Below are 24,641 nucleotides of genomic sequence, written 5' to 3'. Positions count from 1 at the left end.
CAGTATTTTAAGGCAGGCGATTACGAATTATTTAAACCACGTTTTTCATCTGTCACAGATTTTATAATCATTTTGAAGTGGCTGCTTTATCTCGAGGAAAACGAGCGGTAAGTGTTATACAAAACAAAATCTTAATAGCAATTTGATCACTTTTGCGTCATTTGACAGTAAGAATAGTAATAAATAGAGGATAATTTCTTTTCCTACGTTAGGCCTAATACCTGATATGTTTTTTAGTGTGGTACACACACAAAAAACAACCCCAAAACAACACTAACAACATTTTAAAAAACCCACAAAAACGAGTGCCGTGCCGAAGCCACGGGCTAAAATGCTTTATTATCATTTTTTTTTATTTATAGCATCAATCACAAATTGAAATATATACAGTATTAGCGTTGGAAAAGAAAGTTTTCTTTTTGTTATATTTTTTTTTCTCACCCTAGCGAAACACTTTCTGCAAATGACCTTAATAAAGAAAAATAATAAATTAACCTAAACCACTTTGAATGTCGACCGTATCTTTTATTTACACGGCATCATGCGCGGAAGAAAATACCAACTGAACCGGGATTTCAGACAGCAGATGAATTGAAGTTGATTCATTGAACATCATTAGCAATTGTACAATCAAACAGATGCAACAATGAAAAGTGTAACTGTGAAAAATCGAGAATGTTAGATTTGCGAAGGATTTATTCCGAATCATTGTCTGCTAATAGAGAATTCATGTCAGTTGCTGTGTCGGCGATGCCCACACAGCGCGCCGTCCAAATGTGAAGTTGCGTTTTGCTGACAGACATAACACTGTGCCATAATTTATCTGATGGCATGTAAAGAAGCTGCTTAAATTATAGTATTTAAAAGTTTCTTCATTTTGTAAGAGCTCAAGAAATTAATTCTGGTTTGAAAGACAAGATGACGGTAAAACTCAGAAGACGTAGCTGTACAGTACCGTTGGTGTTGGAGACGTCATAATAAAGGTAACTGCGTTAACTTCGCTTTTTGTTTGGTAATTTGTTGGATATTATCTTTTGCTGATCTTCTTTGAGCTTGGAGTAAATTTTACATTCTGAACATTTTTATTTGCACTTATCTGCTTAATATGTATTGCTGGGATATCATATAGAATATGAAGTCAGTATAATGGTACTATATTACATATTTGAATGATAAAAGACTGGTAAATGATATAATGATAAACTACAAAATAAATAATTTGCCCAATATCCCAAATATGTTAATTAAAACAAACATTGAATGTAAATTCAGATATAATGAGCAGTTGTAAGAAGTAAGAAATAACATTTTATCCATTGAACCTGTTATGTGTTATCATCATCAGTTTTAAAATAAACACATGGAGACAAGTTTGCTTAAATTCTAAAATTAACACACACACACACACACACACACACACATATGGTATTTTAATCTAATACAGAAATGGTGACATTGATATATGCAGACCAATAGTTTTTTTCTTCTACAGATATAAATTAAAAAGCCTAATTCTGAGAGTTTCACCTACAACATTCATGATGGGAAAGGGCCACTAATTAAGAGCTGACATATGTGGAAGAAAAATACCATCCATGTTGAAAAGGGCTAGAGGTAATGTGAGAAAACATAATTTATCAATCTTATTTAACATTATTGTTGATATTTTATCTCAACTGGTCAAAAGGCTAAGTGGGTTTATGTAATGGTCCAGAGTGTGTTATTTATTTCACATCCCCTTCTGTCTTTCAACAGTAAGAAATTAGCTACTTTGGAGTCCATAGTTCTGATCAATTTGTTTATATAAAACTTGGTTTTGGGCTTAAATCAACATCTTGGATAAATCTAATAATGAGCAAAATCCAAGTATATACATGTGATCATGTATAAGATTAGTTGAGTTTTTTAACCAGCCTAAAAGCCATACTTCCACAATATAGGCTAAAATCATTAAGTTGTCCTTGAAGTTTGATGAGTGTTAACCATTAATAATAATAAGGTGATCTTTCATCTGAGTATGTTACCACCGCATGCAATATTTATACATGTAGTGCAGTTTTTACTAAACGTAGAATACATGCTTATATAAATGAGATCTAGATTGAAGAAGTGAAGATGCATACAAATACATGAGGTTATAACCACTACTGCTGATTCAAGTTTGATCATGCTTGGCCATTGGGCTTATAGAGTCAAGTTTCACAATGATGCTTATTATGAGTGTGATAAAGGTATGGTAGTGAAGTGACCTTGCATCTGATTGGCAGAGTTTCTTATGATTTGCACAACAGTGTTTATGATCCAATTTAGATCTGACTTGTTTAATTATTTGCTTGTATGTCTGAGGCTATAAGCAAAATCTGTGCATATAATGTGGTGGTTCTACATCTCACTAGCCATTCTTGCTACTGCTCTTAAAACTATTTCTCATTAATTTCATCAGACTTGGTGAATAGATTTATCTCATCAAGATATAGCAAAAGAGCAATTTTGTAAAAAAGATATTCATTCATATTAAACTCAAATTCTGCATCTGATTGGTTGACCTTGCAAATACTATAAGGGCTCTATTTCTGACAAAAAGATTATTTTGATCTAATGTAGCAGAAATGCTTATATGATCAAAACATTGAACATATTTGATGACAAATAAGAAATAGTTTTTCATGCAAATTTGATAAACATTGATAAATCGGTTCATATCATTAAAAGCTTGGAAGAGCTTGATTACATGCGAGACCATCGCATATTAATCATTCTTTATTTAGAGAATTATTTTTGTCAGGATTTAGTAAAATATGTAAAATCAATATGGACTGGTTTTGTTATGTACAGCAACACTAGTTGTTTACTGAGTACTGAGGGAATTGGAGTAAGGCAAGGGTACATTGCAGTAGGTAACCTGGTTGACTTGATAACAGGATTTTAACACAAACATTTTTATCAGGAGTCTAGCATACTAACCATTGATTCACTGCAGATCCTGCCCCCATTAGTTACCTTTTAATACATAAAGCATTTGGGTTTTTTATGTCACAAATCCCATAGGGATTAAAATTAACATCATGGGTCTCACTGGATAGTTTCGTATTTTGACATCCCTCTAATTTTTAAGGTAGAAGGCATGAACCTAATTATCACAAGCCTAGCATTTATAAATTTACACATAAGCTAAATCTATAATGTGGTTCAGATTTACTTTGAGTTAGGCATGGAAATAGGTTGGCTTGTTGGTGACTGCCTGTCACAGTTAGATGAGCATTGGAGATCATATGCGTAACTTAGTCTGCAAATGAGCTGCCGACTTTTATTTGTGTCTGCTACAGAGGTGATGAAAAGTATGCTAATTTGTTATAGTACTAGTGAACTTTATTCATGCATAAGGCACATACTGATTCTTTTAGTTGCCTTGTCACAGAAAAATATTGAAAATAGCTATTTCTAGTAAAAAATGAATGTAAAATGTACCTGCATCCTTTGACCCTACCAGAACCAAACTAAAAGCTCAAATTTGTGCAGCTGCTTTTGCTCATCACAAACATAATTGGGAGTATAACTGCTAACCCTACCCTCTAGCACACATTTCATTCATTCATTGGATTAAAGTCACGTGCACCTTTCGGTATGTGCGACTGTTTAGTTTGTACACGTTTGTGTACTTTTTGAATTTAGCGATTAACTTATACAATGCCCCCAAGCAAGCAAGCCGAAGCCCAGGTGCCCCAAAAGGTCCCGCCCAGGCTCTCGTCGCTGCAACCTTCTCCATCGTTGTACTCCGTTGGTGGTCTGTTTCTGCATCCTGCATCTCCCTCCTCTCTCATTTCAGGCAGTAACCGAAGCACACCAGCAGCAGTATTATGAAATTTTCGTTGCAATCAATGCCCAGTTCCCTATATTTATTGGGCTATTCCTGTACTATCTTGCCAAACATGTGATTGTCACATACGCTTCAGATATTCCTGAGTTGTGAATTTTCCTATCTTTTGTAAGGTCTATTAAATTTTGTGTACTTTGCGTACTTGAATTTTCCGAAAATTTTTTCACATCTAGTAGGCTTTTAGTAGCCCTTTATTTTGTTTTGGAGATCTCAATTTGGTTAAGTATTTCGTACGTGTGGCTTTAAACCAATCAGTGTGTTTCAGGGCCAGTAAGTTGTTGGTCAAAAGAGGGCTTTCGTGGGTCAGAATGAAAGCCCTATGTGGTAAAATTTGTTTGGAAAAAAGAAAAAAAAAAAGAAAAGAAAAGAAAAAAAAGGTGGGTAGGGAGTGTGTATGCTATATTTGTGTGATGGCTATAGACATTTTTGTTCGTTTTTCTGCTTTTCCCACATATCCCGACAACACACATTCACGCTCACTTTCTCATTCACACTTATAAGTAGATGTGGGGGGGGTGGCCTTATTTCTTTTGTTTAATTTCGGGAAGGCAATTCTTTTCATACTGGGGGGGTGGGGGTGGTTTGATTATTTGAGGCATACTCTTTTCATTGTTTCTGCCTTCATTCCCCAAGGTCTGCAAGTGTCCTGTTCTTTCTTCTTTTACTGCCTTAGGACGTTTAACTTCATTCTGTGCCTTTTCCTGCTCTTCTTTATTTCAGCTCTTTCTGCCTTATCCCGTGTCCGTTTCTGTTTTGGTCTTCTCGTCCTTTTGATACTGCCATGTTCGCCGTGAGATGTTTTCTTCGAGGGAGGTGGTTTGATTGCCTTTGTTTCCCTTCGCTTTGACCACTTGGCTATTTACCTGTTATTTTTGTTTAGCTTAGCTATTTGTGATTTATTTTAATGTATATTTTTTTTATTTTTATTTTTTTATATTTTTTTAATTTTTTTTTGATCCTACGGGACCTAGCATGCCGTTATAATTCCGAAACAGTGATTTTGTAATATTTTGTCCTTATCTGGTTTTTATTGTTCGGGTTATGATCGGCTGTGCCAGTCTGTGAACCCACGATACCGAGCCGGCCGTCACAATTCCCAAACAGTGATTTGTAATATTTTGACTGGTCTTTGATTTACTTTTTAATTTTTTTTTTTTTTTTTTTTTTTTTTTTTTCCTTTTTTTCTTTTTTTTTTTTTTTTTTTTTGAACCTACGGGGCCTAGCATGCCATTATAATTCCAAAACAGTGATTTTGTAATATTCGTCCTTATCTGGTTTTTATTGTTCGGGTTATGAGCGGCGGTGTCAGTCTGTGAACCCACTAGCCCGAGCCGGCCGTCACAATTCCCAAACAGTGATTTGTAATATTTTGATTGGTTTTTTTCTTTTTTGGTTCGATCTTTTAGGTTTATTGGTTTTAATTTCTTTACATGGTCTCTCTTTATACCCAACCCTTCATTGGGTTTAGATTTGTCCCCTTTTGCCTATTTTGTTAATGAATGTCATGATGTTATTATAGGTCATTCCTATGTTATTGTTTTTTGCCACAAGTAACTCCGGGTATGTCCACCGTTCTCCTATTTGTTCCTGTTGAGATTTTAGTTCGGCCCTTTCCTGGTTGTATTTGGGGCATATATTTATTAAGTGTGCGATTGTTTCTGGAGTTGGGCAGTAGGGGCAGTTTTCGGTTGGTCCCCTTTTTATGTGTTTCCCTGCGCATCCTGCCAATAGTGTTTTACCTGTTCTTATTCTATTTATTATTGTTATATCGTATGGATTTTTGAAGGTCGGACTTTCGACTTTTCTACTTACTTTTTTCATCATCGTGTGTATTAGACTGTTTGCATCCGATTTTTCCCATAGCTCTTGCCACATGTCATTGATCTTGTCCCATGTTATTGATTTCAGTGATGCTGTATGCTATATTTTGGGCTTTTGGTTCGTTTGTGGCGTTTTTTGCTTCTGCATCTGCTTTGTCATTGCCTGGGATTATGGATGTGAGAGGGTATCCATACGAATTCAACGTGTTTGTTGTTTTTTTCAATCTCTTTAAGTAGCGATCTTGCATGATTAATCATATTAGGTCTGCTCTTGGATTGGTCTGTTGCTAACGATTGTAGTACACTGTAAGAGTCGCTTAGAATGACTGCCTTAGTTGTGGGGTATGTTTTGACGTATGTTAATGCCATTAGTATTGCCATGAATTCTACCGTGTATATAGCGCATTGGTCTGGGAGTCTTTTTCCAACGGCGACATCTAATTTTGGGATCACTATCCCTGCTGCAGTTTTATTCGGATTTTTGGTTTTTGATCCATCTGCGAAGATTTGCGTGTATGTCTCGTATTTGTTGTCAATGTACGTTAGTATTGATGCTCTTAGTCCTATCGGGTCATTTTGTTTTTGTCCTAGTTTACGTAAGCTAAGATCTATTTGTGGTGTGGGACAGGTCCACGGGGGGTCTGGGTAGTACCTTATTTTTTCTGGGTTGATATTTGCGATTTGAAATTTCCTTTTTAATTCTATAATTATTTTCCCACTAGGTATTTTTTTATTTTTTCCTTTTGTATCGAATGGTTTGTCGCATGCTAAGAGGGCTTGTAGCGTGAGGTGGTTGGGTTGGTGTATTGATATTCGAGTCGAGTATCGCAGCATCAATTCCTTCTGCCTTAGGTCTAGCGGGGGTTCTCCTACTATTATTAAGATATCTTGTGTGGGGGTACCATTTAGGACGCCGGTGCATACCCTTAGCGCTTTTGATTGGACTGTGTCTAGTTTCTTTAGTAACGTGGCGTTCGCCGCTCCATATACCTGGCAACCGTAGTCCAATTTTGCTCTTATAAGTGCTCTATATAGGGTAACGAGTGTTTTTTGATCAACCCCCCAATTCACCCCTCTGAGGTTTCTGTGGAGGTTGATGTCTCGTTTGCACTTCGTTACGAGTTCTTGGATATGAGCTGCCCACGTGAGTTCGTGGTCGAATACCATACCTAGGAGTGTCGCTTGTTTTTCGAATTTGATGGGTACCCCCTTTAGGGTTAAGTTTGGAGTGGGTGGGGGGTGGCCACCTCCCGGATTGAAAACTATGCCTACTGTTTTTAGAGGTGACAATTTAAATCCCCATTTATCTGTCCAATTTCCTATATCGTTTAGTCCTTTTTGTAAGTGCTTGGTCGTTTCTCTGCTGGCCGGGTTGCCAGTTTTCCATACGGCGCTGTCATCGGCGAATTGGGATAAGTCAAGGTGGTTGGGTTTTACCGCTGTTTCCAGGTCGTTTATCATTATATTAAATAAAGTTGGGCTGATTACGCTTCATTGTGGCGTGCCATTTTCCAGTTTGTATCGTTCGGAGTAGTCTTGTCCTAGTCTGACTTGTATCTTTCTATCGGTTAGGAAGTTAGCAATAAATTTGTATATATTGCCAGTTATTCCGTATGGTTTAAGTTTACTTATCAGTCCCTTAGTCCACATTAGATCATATGCTTTTTCCATGTCTAAGAAGATGGCTGTAACATATCTGGATTTTTAAAATTTTTCTCTAGATGCTAATTTGACAGCGGTTTCTAGTCTCATGAGTTGGTCTATTGTGCTTCGGTAGTTGCGAAACCCGCTCTGTGTATTAGCTAGTAGTCCTTTGCTTTCTAAATGGTATTTCAGCCTGTTGTTTACCATAGTTTCCATTATTTTACATATATTGTCTGTTAGTGATATGGGCCTGTATGATTTTATATCGCTTGAGGGTTTTCCAGGCTTAAGAATCGGGACCACTACTGCCTTTTTCCATCTTATAGGTATGGTACCGGTTTCCCATATTTTATTAATGAGGTTAAGTGCAATTGTGACAAGTTTTTTGGGTAGGTTCTTGTACATTTCATACCCCAAAGTATCCTCCCCGGGGGATGTGGTCTTTTTGCCGGCGAGGGCCTTTCTCCATTCGGCTTCTGTAAACGGAAGGTTTAGTGGGCCGTCATTATTTCCTGCTTCCTTTATGTTGTCAGAGTTGCTTTCCTCAAATTGCCTTTTATGATTTTTAAACTTATCCTCTAAGTTGGTATTGCTACACATGTTGGCGAAATAGTTTGCGAATAATTCTGCCTTATGTTTGTTGTTTTGTCCAGGTATGTTGGGGGTTATTGATTTAGTTTTGCCTCTCATTTTTTTAATTCTTTGCCACACCTCCTTCGATTTTGTGTTAATATCTAGTTTTGAGCAGAATTCTCTCCATGAGTTTTGTTTAGCTATCATAATAGTTTGTTTGGCAGTATTTTCCTTTTCCTTGTAGTAGTTAAAGTCCCTATTATTTTTAGTTCTTTTGAATTTGTTTAGAGCTCTTTTTTTCTCTTTAATTGCTATTTTACATTCATTATTCCACCAGGGCACCGTGGGTTTGGGTGCTACTCCTTTAGTTTTAGGAATTGTTTCTTGGGCCATTGTGTTAATGGTTTCTATTAATTTGTCATTAAAGGTGTCAATGTCCCGGTGATATATGGTTTCTGGGTCGATTGAGTCACCTATCTGTTTGAACCTAATCCAGTTGGCCTGTTCGTATTTCCATCTTGGTGTGAAGGACGCTTTATTTTGAGGTATTCTAATTTGTATTTCTATATTTATAAGGTAATGGTCACTTCCCATAGGGTCGCTTTCATCAACTTGCCAATCAGAAATGCCTGTTAATCTTGGTGTGCATAGAGATAGGTCTATTGCTGATGTGTGGCCTGTTCTGTCATCTATCCGGGTGTGCATTCCGTTGTTTAGAAAAACTAAGTTGCATTTTTGTGCCCATTTTTCTACAATTTTTCCTTTAATGTCCGTCTTTTGACTCCCCCATAGTTCATTGTGCGCATTGAAGTCCCCGCATATTACCACCCATTCTCCACAGTCTTTAATCATTTTGATTGTTTCGTCTGCACTTAAATTGCGCTGCTCATTTGTTTCATAGAGGTTAACGATTAGTACCTGCTTAGTTTGAGCGGTTATTTTGACTATCTGTATTTCGAAGTCATTGGGCGGTCTACTATCTGTTAATTTATGCATTTCTGATGTAATTCCATCTCTAACAAAGGTTGCTAACCCCCCTCCTCTTGCTGTGGGGGATCGATGCTTTAGGTATTTGGTGTTGTAGCCTATGATGTTTGGGATACGTGAGGTATCATTTAGGTGGGTTTCCTGTATGCATATAACATCTGGTTTTCTTTCCTGTTCAAGTATTTTGTTATTTAGTTGGTCAGCGTGGGCCCTAAGGCCGCGTGCATTCCATTGCCATATTTTGATTTCTGCTCTGGAATCCATCTCTAGTGCAAAAAGTCTTAATAGTTTGTTTAATTTACTGTTGTTTTCGTTTTATGCGTGTTTCCTACCAGTGAGGGTGCAACCTATTTATTTTGTTTTTGGTATCCTGATTTTTGTTTTGGCCTGCTTATAGTTTACCCCATGGGAGATCATATATTCGACTATTAGGGCTTCTCTAAGAGCCCTGGGGCATTCTGCGTGGTTTGGTTTGTGGTTACCACTACAGTTAGCGCAGTGCTGATTGGTGGCGCTACATGTTTTCCGGTCTGGGTGGTGAAGACCACATTGATTGCACCGGAATAGGTTTCCGCAACTCTTAGAGTAATGCCCCCAATTTTTGCAGTTGCCACAGAACCGTGGTTTGTTTTTGAAAGCAAAAATTTTTTTAGCCTCGAGTTTTTCGGCTATTTTGATGGTTTCTGGGGTGGCGCCCTTAAAAAAGAGTACCACTGCAGTGCTATCCTTTCCCCTTCTTGTTTTTAGGCGGATTGCTTTCTCTACTTCCTGTCCTTTACTCCTTATGTAGTCTACTATTTCATTGGTTTTATTTTGAGTTGATACGTATATGACTCCTTTGTTGTGTGTTTTTGGGGGGTTTGGGTCTATGTGTTGTTTTGTTCTGTTGTGTCTAGTGACCTGAACATTTATTTGGCCTATTCTTTCAATTTCCATATATTTGGCAATCTGTTGTTCAGTGGTGCATTTGATTATCAGCAAGTCGTCTCTAGTGCTTTTAAGCGTGAATTCTCCTTGGTGATGTTTGTTCAATTGCCATGCTATGGTTTTAAAGGCTAACTTCGTTATTTTGGAATTTACTCCCTTGACGAAGAGAGTCAGTTCAGCGGGGTGTTTCTTGTTTTGGATATTTTGCAGACTGGTCTTTTTTCCCCTGGTGTTTGTCTCTTTAGCTGACTTTGTTTCGTTGTCCATAACCGGCTTGCTGGGTCTTGTATTCTGACAGTTAGTGTGTTCCTTATTCTTTCTAACTGGTATTTGGGATTTGGTTTTCCTATTATTCTTACCTTTTGTTGAGTCGTGTGTGACTGCTTTATTTGTGGTAGGGTGAGGGCGTTCTGTTTCATCTAGTAGGTTCTCAGTTTGAGTCCCCTGGCTGCTAGTGTTTTTAACCAGCGTGGTCTTGGTTGTTTTTGTGCTTGTTGAGTATTGTTCCTCAGTTTGGGTACTCATGTCGGATGTAGTTTTGCGGTTACTCGGTAGATTGTCCACATTCTCGTTTACGCTTGGTGACAGGTAGAGTCTACTCATCGAGTCAGTTGGGGTCGAGTTGAAAATTGGCGTTAAGAACTGTATCTGTCGTTTTTCTCTTAGGGGGGATGAGACTGCTTCGGAGTAAGTTTGCCTTAGTTTATCTGCCTTTAGGTTGACCAGGCAGCTGAGATAACTATTTGATGATGTGACATTAATTTTGTTGTTATCCATCTTGAGTTTCTTTATTTGATGTAAGGTATATATGACGGGATATTTCTTTAGTTTTAATCCTGGGTTTGTTTTGATTTCTTGCAATTTATTTGAGTTTAATTCTAGCTTAAAGCTATCTGTCTTAACTATACTTTATTCTACTTAGTACTATGAAAAAGCAACAGCTGTAAGGGGATATGCAAATAGCTTTTATTCTGATTTGTGTAATTAATTATTATATTACTATTATCCAATTTAAACTTATTGAAAATTATTTTCTAGCCAATTGGTCAAAGTAAAAGGTTTTACTTACCCCGATCCAATTTTCTTTTTAAGATCTTTAGAGTTTTTAAATACAGCCTTCTAATTATACAAGTTTCATTACATTGGTCAATAATTAGTCACATGTGATGACACTTGTAACTAATCAAACCACAGCAACTGAGAGCAGACTAAGCACTGATATTTATATGGTACAGTGGCAATATACAGTCTGTCTGCCGCAACACATGAAACAAACTGGACAAATCTGAAAGCCTTGAATTTGACTTTATTTATCTGTATGGTAGAACAGAACCTGAGTTGAAAAGCTTTTAAAGAAAGACCTTGATATCAAACCTAATAATAACTGCAGGAGTTATATTATGGATAATTAACCATTCTCTCAGTTTCAAACTGGGCATTCCATCCCATGGGGTTCTAAATGTAAACCAAGTGTAACTGATATCCTAATGAACTGTAAAGACCATAGCAGCACAACAGCAGGGGACCAGGTATGTCCAGATCCAGAAATCACAGACCAGTTTCAAACTGATGATGAACCACATAAAAATTACACATCTGCTAGAACTTATGTTATGAAGATAACTTAAATTGCATTATTATTAATCCTCCTCCTCACATTCATCATAATTGAGATGCATCATATATGTTTTATTGTAAAATAGTTTATGCAACATAATTCAGTGAAGACCTTTGCTGCCAATTTACCAGTGAACCATTTGTTTCAATGAACATATTTTATGTTGTAACAAGGAGCATCATTTAAACATTATGATACACTTATCATACCTGTATATGAAATCTTAATACTAACACTTATACTTGCAATACTACTACTAATAAAAACACCTGCATTGATAATTTGATTATGTTCAATTGGACTTGTATCTAAATGATCACCAGCTGTATGAAAAGACATATTTTAATATATAGATATTGGATGGAATACTAGTTACCACAATTGAATAGTCATATGATAAATGATATATTATTTTAAACAATTTATATTTGCAGTGAAACATACTTTTACATTATTTTCACTTAAATTTCATTTATAGAGCAGTATACTCTGCATTCATTAAATTACTGAAATGGTTATAATACAACAACAAATACTGCAACTTCCAGAATCACAAAAATCAAAAGATATAAACAAAAACTTCCCTACATGTATCAACAGTTGTCACTTAATAGACAGAACTCTGAAGATTTAGAATAGGATGTTAACAAATTAGGTATTCAAGTTAAAAAGAAAAAAATACCAAGTAAGCTTACTACCAAAAAATCAAACAATAACAGTGAATTTTAGTACATTCCCAGGAAACAGAATATATGATTTTTCTTAACTTGATCTGATACATCTTAAATCTATAGAAAATGATTCATATTGTATGACTAAAATATTATGTAAACAAAAATTCCATCACTTTTTTCAGATGCAACATGCATACCCCAACCCATCCTTCTTGATCATAAAGTATACCAGCATTCCACTATAAGATGGGGAGCTGTAGTGGCTCAGTGGTTAGCTTTCTGGACCTGTGAAATAAGGTAGGTTCAAATTCTACCATCAGACCAACCTGGGTTAGCTACCATGGTGTGTCCTTGGGCAAGGCACTATACTTAAAGTGCCTTGGCACTAAATAACTTACTTGTGTTGGTTTACCATAAAAGGCCAAACCAAACACAAAAAAACAACAACTTTAAAATATGAGTTTTGTCAATACTAAGTAATTGAAAATCATACTGAAGAAATGTTTTTGTTAATACAGATTAATGGATCTAAAAAGTCTCTTTCTTCTGCAGGAGTTTAAAATGTTAAATTAAAAAGGTCATGGTACACATTGCTTTGTTCGTACACATCAGGCTCCGTAACCCATATCCAACTAAAAATTTTAGTAGAGTCTGAATAAAACATATTTTAATCTGGATGATAATATTCTTTCTCCATTCATATATTACACCACCAAGATTGATCCAAATAAGATTACATTTTACTATAACACTGAGGATGAGTATGCCTCTTAACAACTTACAAATGTGGAGAGAATGGAGTTAAACTGAACTTTGATTTCTTTTCAACCATAGCACAAGATGATCATTTATTATGAAAAAACCTGAATAAAGTTGGAGTTCATAACCATGACAGTCTTGATACAATATAAATTCAATATATTATTGTTGTCTTGAGGTATAGTTCTGTATATTACAATCTCAAACAAGATCAGGGTATATTTTAGTACCATACAGTTAATTCGGGATTGTATTAATACCTATTCTGGTGAATGAACATTAAATAAGATTTACTATTTTGGAACCAGTTGCAATAAAGTTTACTAAACAAGAGAAAATATGACTTTACTATAATATCTAAAATGTAAAATCTGCAAACAGAATACTTGCTTGACTTTACACTTCAACTATATCATAATATTTATTTGAAATGAATTTATACAAATGGCATTAAATTGGGTTTCAGGCTGGTAATGACAATGGTAGTAGTGAATAGGGACGGTCTAGGGACTAGGGAACTTCCATGTTAAAAAGGGTATATCCACTCTGGGGACTATGTAATTTAACATGGGAGAAAAAAAAAAAATATCCATTCTAGGGACAAGGGGAATTTAACATGGGAGAAAGAAAAAAAACTATTCACTCTAGGGACAAGGGAAATTGAACATGGGGAATAAATCGTGGGACTGTCTTGGGACTAGGGGAAATGGAACAGGGTCAGGACCCTATTTTAATAAGGTCCCGACCTGATGGGTCTATGAAAATGGAACAGGCGAAAATTGAAACAGGGAGGGGTCTCTATTTTTTTATTATTTTTTTAAACAAAAAAATAAAAAAAGGGGTAGGCAATTGAAAGTCAAGATCTTTTCGAGAGATAGGAATGGCCCTGAAAAGGGCCTTTGGTTTTATGTTAATATACATAAAGGGCATCTGTGACATCTTCTTCTTGACCTTAGGCTGTGCCTGACTGCAGGACCATAGATTAAGACTCTTTTGAGGCATCCTTGATGCCCCACATAAGATTCTTCGCATCCACAGGCTGGTGTCTGTCCTGTGGATAACTGTCCAGTTGGATCGGACATACATTGATATGTCCGTCCGGAACATCATCGAAGACACAAGCGTTGAAGATTGTACATCGGTCCACATGTTGGGGTGCTGAGTAACAGGTGAAGGAATGCAGTGAACTGTACTTATTTATAGGGGGAGGAAGGATTGAAACGGATTGAGTTTGTTGACCAATCCAAACACGCGTTACAAAATTCAGTCAGCCCACGTCCAATCCGAAGAGAGCAGTCTGTGACGTCACATAGTCTATATAGATTCGCTAGCGCCTGTGCGTAGTCAATCTAAGCGACAGTTTTTCAACATGACGGAAACTCAGAAAACGATCAGTTTGGGTGCACTGATGGTGGAGACTACCCAAAGGAACCCAGACTTACTTTCAGAAGAGGTGAATTGGGATTTTGTGGATTTTTTTACCTTGCAAGAATTTGTTCCTGAACCTTCGTCACCTTCTCCTTCATTACCGCACATGGAAAATTTTAGACAGAGACAGAAAGAAGAATTGGAGAAATTTATACAACAGCAAAAGGAAGCGGAACAAGCTTTTCTCCTACAGCAACAGCAGCAAGAAGAAGAGGTAAGAAAAAAACAACAAGAAGAAGACGCAGCAGCAAAGAAACAAGGGTGTCAAAATCAAACGGTCACGGTACTGTTAGACATTTTAGTTAAGAAGACTGAAACAGATGTATCAGACTTCTTTATTACGGCCGAAGAGAATACGACCTTCCCAAGCTAAACACTCCAACCCTGTGACTACGCCTACTGCACCATCCTTAGTGATTTCAACGAAATCATCATCAACAGTACGCAGTCCAGAAGTAGGCCTTGGCCATGGCAAAGGCTTAAGACAGTTAAAGTTGATTGTTTAAACTCACCCCTTACACCAAAAAAGGCCCTTTTCAGGGCCATCCACGTCTCTCGAAAAGAGATAGGCTTTCAATTGCCAATAACTAAAAAAAACCATTTTACCCAATAGTACCTGTCTGTGTATGAGTGTGCGTGAGTGTAGGTTCTTATTTTAAAATCAAAACCCAAAGACACTTACCTTTTATAATTAATTTATTCTTTTATAAATATTTACAATTCACAATTCACAACAGAGCACTTTAAAAAGTTCATAGACTTATTCTGTCTCATTGTTCACTCTCTGTTTTTTTAATATCTTCACCGTCATAGTCTTTTCCTCCTCTTCCTCCTCACTTTCTTCCCTTCTTTTCTTCTCCTGTTTCTTTTTCTTCACCTGTCTGTTTTCTTCCTCTTCTTCTTCCTCTTCCTCTGAAGAATCCCTCTCTTCTTCTGACTCCTCTTGTTTCTTTTTTGGGCAGTCTGGTGACCAATGTCCTTTTTCTTGACAATAATAACAGGTATCTTGACTTTTGTCTCTTCTAACCCCTTTTTTTTCTTTTTTGACGGTCTGGACACTCTGAAGACCAATGCCCTTTCTTCTGACAGATATAGCAAGTATCTTGACTTTTATCTTGAAAGGAAGGAGAGTAGTCCCTCGGCTGGTCTGAAGAGAATTTTCTAATGACCCCTCGCAAAGCTCTGATGAAACGTTCGATCTTGGTAGTCTCTTCCATTGTTGTGCTCAGTTTGAGAGTGAAATGAATAGTGAAAGGACAAGACACATACCCTTTATATACGCTGGTCTGCTATGACTATAAATTAATCCATGGTGTTTAAACTTTAGTCATTTGACTTTTTGCTATCAAGATGAAATGATCCAATTCATTTGAGAAGAAAGAAGAAGAAAGTAAGAGGCAGAAACGTGATCTATCGCCTCGTACTAGGGCTGAAGTCTTGGCACAAATTCATGCCAGTGATTTTGAAGAGGACATGAGTGAACCAGAATCCAAACCCTCTAAACAAAGTTTACCACCCTTAGTCAACCCTGAAAAGTACTATGACATTCGAGAGACGGAAAAGCGTCCCTCTAGAAAATTTAGAACTACGGCTTACAAATACACAGTGAAGTTTAAAGATTTCAAGTCTGAAGTACTGTTAGAGAAAGCAAAAGGGTTCATCACCGACATGTGGGATTCTTTGCTCACCACACTCAAGCGACAATGTCAACCCAAAGAAGATGATCGCTTGAGACTTTCCATACAACATGACGGCTTGAAATCCCCTGTTTGGATCGAGTTTAGCAGCCCTGCAGAATTGACCACTTCCAAAGTCATGGACAAGATTCAACACGTGCAACAATCTAATGACCAGTTTGACATCACCGATGGAAAAGCCACACTGGACATGACCCACGTCTCTCCTCCTCAAGGGACCGGACAATGCAGAAAGACCTTATTGGTCAACAACCTTCGCATTACCAAAACAAGTCTTGTCCAAATTAACAATTTTCAAGACCACATGTGTTTAGCCCGAGCCATCGTGGTGGGATGAACCTATGCCGACAAGAACGACACGGTAGAATGGAAAAGAGCCTGGGAGAACATTCGAAAATCGAACCAAGCCAAACAACGAAATGAAGCAGAACTTCTGTTACAACAAGCATGCCTGTCCAAAGACACATCCTGTGGCATTCCTGAGATGCAAAAATTGCAAGATGCCCTAGCTCCACGATACACCTTGAAAGTGCACCCTCAAGAAGTGCGCGGGTCTCTGTTGTTTCGAGGGAAAGACTTTAAGGATGGAAAATACATTCACCTCTATCATCACGATGACCATTTCGATACCATTACCACTATCACTGGATTCCTGGGATACAAATATTACTGTGAGAAATGTGACTTACGATGGTTATAATAATCGAGAGCAACACAAACATTGTGGATCAAAATGCTCAGGATGTTTGGCCTCTCAACCCTGTCTGAGCGAAGGGCAAGAACCAGTGCATTGTCCTGCTTGTCTGCGCACATTTGTCAGCCCTGCCTGTTACCAACAACATCTGAAGATGCAAGGTTCACAGAAGAAATGTGCTTGTCAACTCCTGAGATTGTGCCCAATGTGTGGACAAGGTCTATGTATCAACAGTACCAAGGCACACGTATGTTCAGGAAAGAAAAAATGTCACATTTTCACTGCATTGTGGACTTGGAACACCAATGCTACATACAAAAATGCCAATCCCAACCAGAGAAAGAGGATGGTCACAAGAAGAAGAAAGGCAATTTCATCCTTTTCAATTTCGAATGCATGCAAGAGACCAGTATTCACATTCCTAATTTCTGCGTGGCTCATCGAGCGTGCGAGAAGTGATTCAAGAACCTATCTTGAGTTATTGCCCTCACTGCAGTAAGATTCCTGGAGGGCATGAAAAAATCTTTCAAGGACCGAACACACTAGCCGATTTCACACAATGGGTCTTAGACCCCATCGACAAGACGTGGAGCCAAGAGGACATCGAACATTATTATGGAGATTGTCATTGTCATGCCACGGTGATGGCTCACAATTTCTCCGGATACGATGGACAGTTTCTTTTGAGATGTTATACGGAACGTGGCATCGAGCGTCCTAAAGTCACTTTGAACGGAGCCAAAATCATTTTCATGCAAGTGGGACAAGTGCAGTTTAAAGATTCGATGAGCTACTTAGCCATGCCTTTGAGTCGAATGCCTAAAATGTTTGGAATGACAGAAATGGCTAAAGGGTACTTTCCACACTTTTTCAATACAGAAGCCAATCAACACGCCGTTCTACCCCATTTGCCTCAGGCTCACTATTACGACCCTGACAACATGCGTACCGAACGAGAAACTTTCTACGCTTGATACCAGGCTCACGCCTCCGACCCTTTCGACTTTCAGGAAGAAATGCTAAAGTATCGTCGTTCCGACATGGACATTTTACGGCGATGCTGTGGAAAATTTTGAGAACTGTTCATGGAACACGGAGGGGTTGATCATTTAAAAGAGGCTTGCACCATTGCCAAAGCGTGTTCCTTAGTCTACCGACAACGATTCATGCTTGAAAACACTGTGGCTGTCATCAGTCCTCAAACGACCAACTATGTCAAACGTCAATACTCGGTCAAAGCCCCATGCTGGTTGCATTACTTGTGCGACAAGGAAGACAAATGGATTCAGCATGCCCGCAACGGACAGGGCGAAAGATCATCGGAATGCATTCGGTCAATGGCTGGGACTTAGAAAACCCCAAGATCATGTACGAGTTTAACGGTTGCTTATTTCACGGATGTCCCGTCTGTTACCCTGACCGTGGCACTAAAAATCAGTTCTTACAACGAACCATGGAAGACTTGTACCAGGCCATTTGTCAGCCACGCCTAAAGTTAGAACAGGAAGGATACCAAGTGGTGGAAATGTGGGAACACAAATACAATCACCGTTTGAACACCGATCCCGAGTTTAAACGCCTCATGGAAAGTTACCAGTTCATGGACCCCCTGAACCCAAGTAATAGTTTGTACGGAGGAAGGACCAATGCCACCTGCTGTACCAATCTGACGAAGAGAAAGGAGAAGAAATCAAATACTTGGACGTGTGTTCACTGTATCCCTACGTGTGCAAATATTGTTGCTTTCCTGCAGGGCACCCACAATTGTTCACCGAACACATCGACCTAAAAAACATTCGACAATACGAAGGCTTGATCAAGTGCAAAGTTTTGCCTCCCACGAACCTATACCATCCCGTCTTACCTCGCCATTGCCAAGGCAAACTTATGTTTCCTTTGTGCCGTACTTGTGCTGAAACGTGCAACCAAGATCAACCTTGTCATCACACCCAGGAAGAATGGGCCTTGACGGGGACATGGGTCAGCGTAGAATTGTTCAAAGCTCTGAACATGGGATACCAACTGTTAGAAGTGTACGAAATTTGCCACTTTCCCAAGACACAATAATTCCACAAGGGTGACCCCACGCAGAAAGGCATTTTCGCAGACTACGTGGATGCCTTTTTGAAACTGAGCAAGAAGCCAGTGGCTATCTGTCCTGGTGTCACACTCCCGAAGACCAAAAGACATTCAGAGAGAAATTCTGGGCACAAGAAGGCATTACTTTAGATCACATTGAGAAAAACGAAGGCAGGCGATCGTTTGCCAAAGTGATGTTAAATTGCTTGTGGGGTAAAATGGCACAATGACCGTGTTTACCCAAGACGGAGTATTTGACCGAACCTTCCCGCTACTTTCAGATGATTCACGACAAAGCCAAATTCATGAAACACGTGGACGTCGTTCGTGAGGATTTGATCTTGGTGAATTACGAAGAAGATCTGAACTTTGTAGAAGATGACCCCTTTGGAAATGTCATCATTGCAGCTTACATGACAGCTCATGCTCGCTTAAAATTGTACGAAGCTTTAGAACTGTTAGGGGAACGTGTCTTGTACTTTGACATGGACAGTTGCATTTATATCGATCACCCGAGTCAACAGCACCCTGACATCGAAGGAGACCGTTTAGGAGCCTGGACAGACAAGCACCCCGATGACAAGATTCTAAGTTTCGTTAGTGGTGGTCCCAAAAATTACGGCTACGAATACTGGGCCAAACAAGGAGAAGTGCACACGAAGTGTAAAGTGAAAGGACTTACTCTGAATTATCGTACCAGTCGAGTGGTCAACTTTGGCATATTGAAAGAAGCCTTGCAGTCTAGAGAAAGTGACCACCTATCAACCCAACAAGATTGTACGTTTACCCACACACCACATCGTCAGTCGACCCTTGGAAAAAGTCTATCAAATCGTGTAGCAGAAGCGAGTGCGGCTTCCCACCCACTTTACTTTGCCATATGGACATGTCGGTATAAAACATTGGTTGTAAGAGGATAGCCACCCACCAGAAGGATGACTTCGCCGCAGCAAGAATCGAGTGAGAAATCCAGTGAGAACTCCAAGTTCAAACCCTACCATTTTCCAGTCTTCTTACCTGACTATTGTGATTGTGCCCGTCGATTGGACACGTTTCAAAAATGGCTTACGGATAGGGAAGGATTACCTTCTTCGTATGTTTTAGCTAGAACAGGATTTGTCTACTTCGGACCTGAGTCAGGATTGGGATACGAAGTACAGTGTTTCGCTTGCGGACTGAAGTTACGAATGGATCTATGTATCTACAAAGATTCAGCTATTCTGGAACATACTCGATGGTCTCCGCACTGCCCTTACCTTTCAATGGCCTTTCCACCCATTAAACTACGGTACAATTATGACGGTACCTTAGAGACGGTACCTTCCAAAACTAGACGTAAACACATTGCATCCTATTTCATTGTTGTTTCTTTTCCACATAATAGCTTATTTTTTATAAAATGTTAAACTTTACTAATCTTTTTTCAAGATCACTTTAGTTTGCAAAAATATATCTTGTCATTTATTGGCATTCTACATTGAATTTTGTAAACTAGCTATAAACCTGACCTAATTACTCAACTTAACTGCTGACAGAAACAGTCTACAGTAAATGTATTTCATTTCTATAGCTCGATGGATAAACATTACATCTTTTAAAGCTGTGCACAGAATAGGCCGACATATCACGAGTCAGGAAAACATGGGGGTGGTATCCCCTGTGTCCAAAATTAATATCATTTTGAATAGAATATTCTAGTGACAATTGCCTCTTTTCAAATGGTAAGCATTGCTTTTTTTAATTTTCATCAATCTGTCAAATTCGGTATGCATTTTGCTTTAATATTTGAGATGGAAACCTTAGGTGCATAGAAATGTCAGACAGCATTGTACATCATGGATGGTGTCCAACATACTTTTATGATCATAAAACAAAATCCCATTTTTTAGTTATGGCCACTGATTTAAAAAATATTCATCCAAGCTAAATATAATAATAATAATAATGAGGACTTTGTATAGCGCCTAATCTTTAGAAGCTCTAAGCGCTTTGCAACATTAGACAACATAAAAACATACACAGTGATATGATTACAAAAACAAACACCATGAAATTAGAAAACATAAAAAACATGCTGAGAATATTTAAGGTAGTTAACATTATTAAGTCATTAAGTTTGTTTTTGTAGTCAGAATAAGTAGTTTTGAGAGCACTCTTGAATGGGATCACTGCGTCTTTGTGTCTAAGTTCAGTGGGCAATTCATTCCATGTTGCTGGGCCCTGGTATGCAAAAGAATGCTGTCCATGTGACTTTGTTTTCATAGTGAGAATAATGAGTATATGATTGTCGGAAGAGGAGTGTAAGTATCTTGCTTGTGTGTACACATAGGTGAGGTCGGATAGGTATGTTGGACTAGAGTCTGTCAGTGAAACGTAGCACAGAGAACTAATGTTGTGTTTGATTCTGGATCGAATGGATAGCCAGTGTTGGGTACAGAGCAGCGGGGAGGTGTGCTCTGATTGTGGTACTCTAAGTATGATCCAAGCAGCTATGTTTTGAACTTTTTGAAGTCTCTGCAGTAGATATTAAGATGAACCAGACAGAATTGAGTTACCATAGTCCAGTCTTGAAAGCAGTAATGAACACACAAGTGTTTTAGTGGCATCAACTGAAAGATATCTGAGAATGGAGCTGATGCGTCTCAGCTCAAGATACACAGCCTTGCATATGTTCATGACATGTTGGTGCAATGTGAGAGTACTGTCCAGAGTAACACCTAGGTTTTGTACTGATTGTGTGAATTTAATGTTGGTGTTGCTGATATTTATTGTGTGAGGTAAAGGATGTGAATGAGAAAGTCTTTGATAAGTAAGTATGGCTTGATTTAAATTGTGTTTTTCATGTGACTTGCCAGAGATTTTTAAATGAATTGATAAAGTAACTTGAGACACATTTCAAAGTACATGTTTTAAAAATATTCCATTGATTATTGCTGGCATTTAGAAAAATGCAATGCATCCTTTGTTGTGAAACTTATTTTAAAACATTGTATTACTCATGCAGAAGCCTGCTTGAAAACTAATGGCAAAGCAAAGGCAAATGGAATGGAAGAGACCATATCAGAGACCCTCAAATATGCACCCAACCAACGCAGAATGATAAAAAACAAGGTAATCCAAATGACTCTTATTTCATCAATATTGGATTCAGTTTCGTCTTTTAAAGCATAGTATTTGCAAAGCGGATGCATTTCTAAACTGATAACAAAATCAGCTTATCCTATTGCCCAGGACTATCAGAGCTAGAGTCCAGCTAACTACAATATGCATATATCTTGTCTGATCGGACAAGTGCCTCCATTTGGAATTTTTATTCACATGAAATATTTGGATGAAATAAATTCATCTTTGTGCAAATTGATTGCACCATCCACTTGCCAGAAATGACAAGTAAGTGCAAAGTTATCTTGTATCATGGCTTAACGATAGTAAGGGAAGCACAAGTGCAGTGAAGAAAATTTCATACATTTTTATAATGCTGATTAACATGACTTCTGCATATGTAACTAGTGCTGAGATGATATGACTTTATTTAAGCATTACAATTTTGTTTTAATTTGCAGGTGCCTGAGCAGAAGAAGTAATAGATAAACTTTACAGTGGAGTTGGAGACTGATTCTGATTCATAATCTTAATTAAATCTAGAAAATAAACATTAAAGTCATATTAAAATATCTGTTGTATTGTTTCCTTCTTTCATTTTTCTCTTAAAAACAAATGTCTGAACCTTTAGTCTGTAAATTCAGTGGATTCCTTATCAGCCCATCTACTTTTACTTTACACCATGCTACTTTAAAAAAAAAATGAATTATCCCCATTGGGGTAGGTCCCCACAACCCCCCACCCTACTTTGTCAACTTACCTGCCACATTTAAATCTAATGGAAGGCCCTGCTGTAAAGCCTGTTAGTAAAACTACCCAACAAGAGGATTTCATACATTTGCAACTCCTAGATGGATGGTAATGTTTTCATTTTTGTAATGTAGATTTGGACATTCTTGCCACCAGTATGGAATATGTGTTTCAGAAACACAAGCAGCTTTCATCAGATTTGCATATAGGTTTTATATGTTGTGAGTATGTTGTAGGAAGTTTTTTTAAATAACATCATATGAGATGATGCCAGTGGAAATGGCAGAAAAGTGTCTGTATTGTTCACCAACTACACCTTGTTCTTACAAAATGTGGCTGTTACACATTCCCATGATGATGTCACTGACAGCCATCAGTGAGGAATGCCCCAACAAGCATAATACAAATTGCTTCCATTGTAATTGTTACAATTCCATTCTGACCACTCCAGTGTCCTAGTGGTTAGAGCGTCCGCCTCAGAAGCGGGAGGTCATGGGTTCAAACCCCAGCCAAGTCATACCAAAGACTTACAAAAATGGTATTAACAGCTACCTCGCTAGACACTCAGCATTAAGAGGTTAGTGTTAGGACTGATCGGCCTGGTGTCAGGATAATGTGACTGGGTGCAACATCATACTACATGTTTGCAGCATGATGCCCCAGTGCTATACATCACTATAAACTGCCACACTGCAGACATCGTAGCAATATGACTGAAAAATTATTCAAGCTACGTTAAAAATCCAATCACACACACACAATTCCATTCTATGATCCAGAACCAACACTAATTCCGTACTACAGTTCTGCATTTCAATCCAATTTTGCTTTTGAAATGTAGTGCCACTCAATTCATAATGAACCCATTCATTTCAAACACTCGCAAATACTTATTATTCCTGTCTACAACTGAAAAATATCTATATAAAAAAACGTGTAACTGTGTTTTATGCAAGGGCATGGAGATGCACAAAAACTTGCACCTGAAGCTTGAATAAAACCCCGACTGTGGATAAGACTTTACCCATCGATTACCCCAGCTTGGGGATAAATTCCGACCGTGGCGATTTATTATATATCCTATGACTGCTCCAGCTTGAGGGCAAAATCCAAGCACATCCCTAAAAAGATAACAAGTATAGCAGCTCTTTACCTTCTGTAAATGCCACTTGAGCTTCCTGATGCTGTTGTATCTGCCATTTGACAGAATCACGAATGTGGATATATTTCTTAATTGCCTCTAGTTGTTGAGCTAGTTTAGCTGTATGAAATTCCTTTGTGCAGACTCACTCATTATTAATATTACAACAGTGATTTAATTACACATCACCTGTCAGCACACCGATGATAAGTCAGTTATTTTATAACACACCAACAAGCTTGCCCCTTGCACCCCCCCCCCCTTTTTTTTTTATTTGGGCACCTGTGGACATGAATCTGCAAGGCTCAAATTGTCATTTTTAATATAAGATCTCAACATTTTTAAGGCCTTAATTTTAAAGACATCCTTAAAACCCCCAAAAGGTTATCAACTGGATCACCAGCCTTCGTTTAGAGTAACAGCAAGTATATATATATATTTAGGTCGAAGGAAACACAATAAAAATGTTTGATTTAACAATGACATATTTGCCTCAGGTCTGTGATCCTGAAGTGAATATTAACTGTCCATTTATTTTCTTGGCTTTTCTTTACTAGGAAATTGATTATAGAGATTTCTGCAATGGTGAAGGCAATGTAAAAATTGGTTACTATAACATACTTTTTACGCCATGTTTGAAAAAAATAAACCCAATGGAAAGGTTATAGTTTGAAAATCTTCATTAAATTAAGTTAATATAGGGGAAAAAACTTTAAGAGTTCATAAATATTTTTCAGTGCTGAATAAAGATATAACATAACACTTTCTGCTGTGATTTTAATAGTTTCTGAGAGCATGAAAAATTTCTAGAACTATAATGTATAAATGTTTTCAAAAGATTATATTAATATGAGGGAAAAATCTGTTATGA

General features: G+C 37.9%; 1 long non-coding RNA gene across 1 annotated transcript; it reads left to right on the top strand.

Moving 5' to 3' along the window:
* The first annotated feature begins 576 nt into the window (after nucleotides 1–576).
* On the top strand, nucleotides 577–22,451 carry LOC149788714 (uncharacterized). The gene is made up of 5 exons (XR_016424422.1): nucleotides 577–983; nucleotides 1,493–1,614; nucleotides 12,303–12,417; nucleotides 21,782–21,888; nucleotides 22,341–22,451. It is a non-coding gene; the product is annotated as an uncharacterized LOC149788714 (long non-coding RNA).
* Nucleotides 22,452–24,641: the final 2,190 nt, after the last annotated feature.

The sequence above is a fragment of the Sinohyriopsis cumingii genome, chromosome 11 (assembly GCF_028554795.1).
Source record: "Sinohyriopsis cumingii isolate HCF-2022 chromosome 11, ASM2855479v2, whole genome shotgun sequence".
Lineage (NCBI taxonomy): Eukaryota > Metazoa > Mollusca > Bivalvia > Unionida > Unionidae > Sinohyriopsis > Sinohyriopsis cumingii.
The sequence above is the reverse complement of the archived record's forward strand: the minus strand, read 5'-3'. Positions and strand labels throughout refer to the sequence as shown.